Below are 7852 nucleotides of genomic sequence, written 5' to 3'. Positions count from 1 at the left end.
ACACAAGCAACTGTGGTAACCCCTCTGGGATAACATATTTAAGAAGGGGGGGAAAAACCTGCAACAGCAGCCAAAAAGAGGAGTCAAACAGGAGCCAAAAAGAGGGCAACAGCCCTGCAGGCACCAAGGTCAGTGAAGGAGGGGGAGGAGGTGCTCCAGGCGCCGGAGCAGAGCTTCCCCTGCAGCCCTTGGTGAAGACCATGGTGAGGCAGGCTGTCCCCCTGTAGCCCAGGGAGGTCCACAGGGGAACAGATCTCCAGCTACAGCCTGGGGAGGACCCCACACTGGAGCAAGTGGATGTGCCCAAAGGAGGCTGTGACCCCGTCGGAAGCCTGTGCTGGAGCAGGTTCCTGGCAGGACCTGTGACTCCATGGGGAGAGGAGCCCAGGCTGGAGCAGGTTTGCTTGCAGGTCTGGTGACCCCACAAGGACCCATGCTGGAGAAGTCTGTGCCTGAGGGACTGCACCCCGTGGAAAGGATGGACCCACAGTGGAGCAGTTCATGAAGAACTGCAGCCCGTGGGAAGGACTCACATTGGAGAAGTTCATGGAGGACTGTCTGCCGTGGGGAGGGACCCCAGGCTGGAGCAGGGGCAGAGTGTGAGGAGTCCTTCGCCTGAGGAGGAAGGAGCAGCAGAGACTGTGTGTGATGAACTGACCCTGTCTCCCTGCGCTGCTCGGGGGGAGGAGGTAGAGGAAATCAGGAGTGAAGTTGAGCCCAGAAAGAAGGGAGGGGTGGGGGGAAGGTGTTTTAAGATTTTGGTTTTATTTTTCATTACCTTACTCTGATTTGACTGGTAATAAATTAAACTAATTTCCCCAAGTCAAGTCTGTTTTGCCCATGATGGTAGTTGGTGAGTGATCTCTCCCTGTTCTTATCTCAACCCAGGTGCCTTTCATTGTATTTTCTCTCCTCTGTCCAGCTGAGGAGGGGAGCGATAGAGCGGCTTTAGTGAGTATTTGGCGTCCAGCCGGGGTCAATCCACCACAAGAGGAAATATGAATTAGATATGGAGAGGAGGTATGTTGGAATAATTTATTTTGAAACAATAAAAGGGCACAGTGTTAAGAAGTTTGTGATCAGAAAATAATGTCAGTTATAATATCATTCAGCTTTTTATTTTGTATGGCACTCTTATTACAAAGTGCAACATGCAAGCCTTGGCAGAAAAATACCCCCCAATTAAAACATTTGTAGATGTGATTCCATTTATCTAAAAGCATGTCTGTGTGCTATAAGGATACAGTTCAGGTGCCAGAGATAGGCATCTAGTGCCGTTTGAAATGACTCATGATTTTTAAGACATCCACACGGATCTAGCAGATATGACACATGTCTTTCTGGCACAACAGCTGGAGGCCAGATAGGATAACCCTTTAGAAGCCTTGGGCCAGGCCAGGTCAACTGATTCAAGGTTTAAGTCACATATCAAATTATTGAGAATAATTACCAACTGAAGTTTCTCAATCAGGCAATAAGGAAGCAATTCTATGTACATAAATGAATAACAAGCCATTATAAAGAGGGTTTTAATTAAAGATTCTACCGCATCAAGTTTGAAAGTCTAATTAGGAGTCTAAAATTATTTCCTGATAAATGTGTGAGTTCCATTCCATCACCAATTAGTCTAAAATTTTCAGCTAAACTACCTCTGTTGATTTGTAAACCTGTAGCTGAAGACTCTCATCAGCAAATTTCCAGCTTTAAGCAGTAAGAAGCAGTACCTCTTCACTATGGTGTTCAAGGGCTTGAGGATAATCCTCCATAAGAAAACAGGTGCAAGCCAATGCATATCACAGTCTGTCAAAAACTCTGTAACAGGTACCTGAATGAGACTAAGGTGCTTGGATGATAACAGACAATTTTACATATGGTAAATGCAAGTCACAGATCACAGAAGTAATTGCACATCCCTGAAGAACTCTACATCATGTTCTAGTGAGACAACTATTTTTGTTCTAGCAAGAGAACTATTTTTAATTAAATATTTCCTCTGAAATCCAGTATGGGATCTAATGGAATTTCATGGAATGGAATAAAAAAAAAAAAAAAGTTGTAGATAAAATGTAAAGTCTATGAAAACTCTATGTTCTGAGTGATGGAGAAAGTCATTAATGACTTCCATCACCGGGTAAACTTTATTGTACAGCATGAAGTCAAAATTAATTCAAGCAAAGACAATACAGGTAATTGCAAGCCTGTTAAATTCCCCCAGAGTTACTTGAGGAGTTTCATCCATTAATTCAAATGTACTGTTTCCAAGCAGCTGCAGCTAAATATTTGGTCCTTCGAAGTTTTGGGATATTGTTTTCTTTTTTCATGTTAGCTCTACAGAAGAGAGCCCTTCTACATGGGCCAATGAGCTACATCGCAACTCCTTATTTTGTTGAAGGGATTAAGGTACCACATACCTTGGTTTTTAAAGGTAAAGGGAAGCACAGGCAGTAGGTTTGAGATGAAACCTCAGAGCAGCTTCCCAGGGTCCCACTCTTCTGCTGTAGGGCAGGTCTGGAATTGACATGGAAAGCCAGGGTTGCCCAGTGACCAAGTCTCTGTTTGCTTTTTTCCTTCCAGAGCTGGAGTTTTTTCATTTACCAAAAGTTCTAGCAGCACCACAGCTCTCTTGGGAGACAGGTACTATGCCTGCTGCAGGCACTCCAATCTACCAGGAATGGTCTGGTGTCTTCTGTTATTCTAGAGCTCAAAAAAGATTATCATAATGCTCTTTTTTGCACCTAAACTTTTCAGCTTGCTTCAGATGCAACAATTATTTTTATTTATTCTGACAATTTTTTGTTCTGTTCTACTATATCTGAAACAGGAGATACATAGAAGAAATATGATTTATTCCAGCCTTATCTTAGAAAATTTTCTAATGTTAAAAATCTTGGTCAAATCAAAACACCACTCTTATGTAAGACAGGGAGAATGTGCAGCAGACCACACAATGTGCAAAGTGACTTTACTGGAAAGTAAGCTACAGAAAGATATTCCATTTAAAGAGTTTGACAAATACCAGGAATGAGCATATCTAGTTATATACTTGCAGAGAAAAAACAGAAATGGGAAAGTATACAAAGACACACATGACAGCAGAGAGTATTTGCCTAAACCAAAACCTTATAGCTAGGTATAAGAAAAGTCACAGCAAACATTTACATGTCATTACTTTTTGGATATTGACAAAAATCAGAAATTCTGGCAGTTCAGATTACATTAGCAAATTATTTTTATTGTGTCAAATGTAGGCAAGGTGTATCTTACTAAGATTTCATAAGTTTACTATACTACTTGAACAGCATGATCTTCTTATATATCTGATTGGTGGAATCCAGCAAGGCCCAAAGTAATTTTACAGAAAGGTAGCCCAACCAAAAAAGGCCATAAATAGAAGTAAAACATAGCCTAGGAATGTCTGTGGAAAAAATGTTAAACTGCAGAATGAGCCCAAGGTAAATCCAATCCAATTAAGTTTAAAACACAATTTAACAAATATTAGTGTTACATTCATGCTTTGAACTGACCCATATTCAATAGACCCTAAGTGCCTCTTGATAAATATGAAATCTTTCCACGAACTATGTGGCTATAATGTCTGGTTAGCTGGAGTTTACACACCAGCCCACTCTGTTATCTGTGCTGCCCACACGTTGTGCCCACACTCTGGCTTGAGTCATCACCCAAAAACTTTACCAGGAGGTGCAATCCCATGGTGCAGAACTGGAAGGAGATGTTGGCTTGAATACTGTCTTAATCCTCAAAGTCAGGTGAGCTGGTAGCCTCACCCATATATGCATGCCTTCATGCACGCCCTGTATGAACCAGCCCATGTTGTTCACCTTTGGAGTTCCACCACAAGAATGGACTGTGTGTGCTATGGGCACTCCAGGCAAGAAAGATCCATCTCAGCCATAAGTACAGCATGTAGAGTAGCAGAAAAGTCAAAAAGTGTCACTGCCATAACCTGTGGATGAAAAGCAAGCAAGCCACAACTGAGCTGACATCAGCTTTGTGGATATAAGTACAGCCAACCAGGTAGCACAGACACCCGGTGGTTGTATATATGCTGACAAACTAAATAGTTCCAGGGCACAGGTTCAAGCAGTGACCTCTAATGGTACATCCTGTCTAATCTTAAGAAGGTCTCTGGCATGATGGTCCATTACATCCAGCTGTACAGGGTCTGGCTGGGATGGAGTTAACCTTCCTCATCGCAACCCAAATAGTGCCATGGTTTGTAATTGTAGCTAGAATGATGTGGGTACCACACCAGTGTTCTGGCTACTGCTGAGCAGTGCTCACACGGCATCAAAGCTGTATCCAACACCCCCCAAAAGGCCAGTGGGCTGGGGGTAGACAAGAGGTTGGGAGGGAACACAGCTGGGAAAGCTGACTCAAACTGGCCATACTGTATAACATCATGCTCAGCAATAAAAGAGGCAGGGTGGGAGAGTGTATTCGTTATTAAGGCATTTGTCTTCCAAAGCAATCACACGCATACTGAAGCCCTGCTTCCTAGGAAGTGTCTGGACATCACCTGCTAATGGTAAGTAAAGAATAAATCTTTTTTTTTTTTTTTAATTTGCTTATGCACGCAGCCTTTGCTTTTTTTCATTTAACTGCCTTTATCTCAACCCATGAGTTTTTCATTCAATTTTCTCCCCCTGTCCTGCTGAGGAGGAAAAGTGAGAGAGTGGGCATGTGGCAGCCAGACGAGGTCAGCCCACCACACCAGCACAGCCTCGGGTAAGGGAACAACACAGTGCCCCAATTCATGTAGAACTTTGACAGGATGATTCTTACCTCTCTTTCAGATAATATTGTATAAGGAAAACATCACTCCTTAGAGGTAAGCTTTTGTCTCCAGTCAATTAACCGTTCTGCATCGCACTGATGCAGCCTTAACACACTTTATTCCAGTGACATTCTGCAGGCATTGGAAAGGATGCACAAGACATGAGTTTACCTGGGGTGGGCTTCACCGTAACTAAATTTTGTTATCTAGAGTTTTGTAGCTACTTGTCCTGGTTACCGTCAGTGGAGAGAAACAGACATTTTAGGTCATGATACATCTGATCTATCATAGACACAGAATTAGAAGAACCACAGCCTAAGTTTCCTTTCCTTCAATAGACTTTAAGGGGAATGTAGACAACTAGCTCTCATGTAGACAACTGAGTTATGGATTGCACCATTTACGCAAATGAATCCTACCTCTGCTACCAAAGACATGTTTTAAACTTACAGTGAAAACGTTGCTGTTGACGCATTCCTGGCTGCAGCTCTAAAGAAGCCAAATGTTGATTTACAAGGATGAATAAACCAAACTGCAACACCTCTGGAGCAGCTGCTGCTTTCCCCTTGGCTAAAGGATATATTATTTTCTGCTGTATTTTAAGGACCCTAACTGTATCTATATATGAAACACTGAAGTAAAAGCCTATCTATCAGGTAGCTAATACGTCTTTAAAAAATACTCTAAATGTATTTACAGGCTAGAGAGTAATAATCTGTCAAGTAATTCATGTTTCTGAAGTCTTTAATATGGTACATACATTTGGTAGGATTTCTTTTTCCCCAAGGGAAAAGCAAGCAGTGGCACTCCTGATTACATCATGCTAGAAAAATTGCCTCTCCAGCTTCTTGGCTGCATTAAACAAATGAAACTACTGTACATTATGTAAACACTTGTAAAAATGTCACTAGAAATTAAACAAACTTTGTCAACCTCTTGAGGAAGATTTTTGCAGGTATTTCTCAACATAAAGTATTAGCGCTGGCTGGAGAATCACAACTCTCACGACTTGCAAAGTCTGATTTCTTCCTGCACTGGAATGAGCTTAATAAAATGAAATAGTGTAGAAAAAAAATCACTTAAGGGGCAAGTATCTGCTCAGCTCTCTCTCCCTACAACAGTCTTCCACTCCCTGCAAGAGCCAACCACAGTACACCAAAATCCTCCTTTGCCGGAATGTGACACAGAGTGAAAGGCTTTGACATAGCAGCAAATATCATGAGCAAGGAGTACCTGAGCCAGCCCAACACAGCAGATCTCTTGAAAATAACAGAGCATTCAATACAGGCCCAGAAGTCAGAAATGCTTGCATCTTCAGCCCATAACCTTAAATTCAAGTTATGCACCCATGTTCCTTTCTCAAGCAGCAAAGCTATTCACAAGATCCTCACCATCCTCATGAATCACTCTCCACTTCTTCTAGTTTGACTGGACAGTAGACAAAACTAACAATTTTTACTTTCTTTCAGAGTTTTGGATGTTGGAGGTGGGAAGAGAAGGAAAGATATTTTGTGGTGTTTTTACAGACCCAGGTTATTATAATGAAGCAGCCTGCAGTGCAGGCACTAGCAGAGGGTAGAAAATCCTTGTGCTACCTTTGCCAGAGGAGAAAATACAGTGTGGAACAAAGTCCCCTAATGTGGTAGTGGTTTGGACCATGTAACTTAGTCCTTGTACCTATGTTTTCCTACATGTGAAGTACAGCTAATAATCCTTATCTAGTTTCAACTAATGGTGGATCTGGGTATTAATGATCCCCAAATAATCAGGAAACTCTGTTAAGCATATCTTTTAAAAATATTTTTTAATGTAGCTTTAGCTATTCTTAGTATAATTGTTTTTAAAATTGAAGTTGCTATCTCTCTGGAATTTCATAATTTCACCCTTAAACCAAGCATCTAGGCATTCAGAGCACTCCAAAGACCTATGAATTCTCTCCAAACAAACTGCTGCTGCTGTCCAGGCTAACTTAAATTATGCCTTTTTCCTCTTAGGAAAACTTCTGAAATTAGAATCTTGTCAGTTGATTGGCAATTGGCATTAAGCCAGGATATAATTCTCTGGTATGCGCCATTAAACCTCACAGTGAGGATTAATTAGTACTGCAAAAGCACTTTGAAAATGAAATGTGCTGTATACTAAATAATTATTATTTTTATTATAACATTGTAAGAAAATTAGCAAGTGACTAAGAGACAGTTTACAAGACCTCCCACTGAAAATTACATTAAGTGGCCTATTTCTGAGAGATCATCCAAATTTAAATTATTCACCTCTATATATGTCTAAATCTATTTCTGTAATGTGTCGGAATGGATCAGCGGTGGTAATACAGATGGGTTCAGATGTGTGATCAGTGAAGAAAAAGAAATTTGCAAAGTAATACATGAGGCATTGCTATGAAAGGTTGTTTGCCTATTATCTGCTGTAGCCATATATATGCATATATGGGCAAACATAATATATGGATATCCATGGAAAATAAGCTGCAGAATTCAGTTTGATTAGTCATTTGTCTTTAATAACTAAATCAGGAACTGATTCCCAATACATCCTGTACAATATCTAGCACAACATGCACCCAGTTCTCACAGGTTTTATATAAAACCAAGATTTTTTTTCACACTGATGAAAAGCATAGATTTCCCATGCTTCAAGACAATACCTCTCTCCTAAAAGGCTAAGTGACTTGCATTAGATTTTCCCAAGTAATCTGGACTGATTTATAACCATTTTCATTATCCAGAATAGTACTTACTGTGTTCTTAGATGAATATATAAAGCTTGCTGACAGCCTTACAAGCATTAAAATAAAATATAAAAAAAAAAAGTAAAAAAAAAAAAAGAATCTTCCTCTTTTCCTTCAATGTAAACTGAAATTTGGCTAGTTTAATTGTATGTTGTAAAAGAATCATAGAGGCCATCCACTGATGACCTCTCTTCCCAGAGACTGCAAACCAGCTATGCATGTTAAGCACCTACAAGTAGGCGAGTTGACATATAAATTCCTAGCATCGGTGAAGATACACGTGTCCAAATGCAATCACTTGCAAATTG

The sequence above is a fragment of the Egretta garzetta genome, unplaced genomic scaffold, assembly GCF_000687185.1.
Source record: "Egretta garzetta isolate BGI_Z169 unplaced genomic scaffold, ASM68718v1 scaffold62, whole genome shotgun sequence".
Classification (NCBI taxonomy): domain Eukaryota; kingdom Metazoa; phylum Chordata; class Aves; order Pelecaniformes; family Ardeidae; genus Egretta; species Egretta garzetta.
This window is presented reverse-complemented; position numbering follows the sequence as displayed.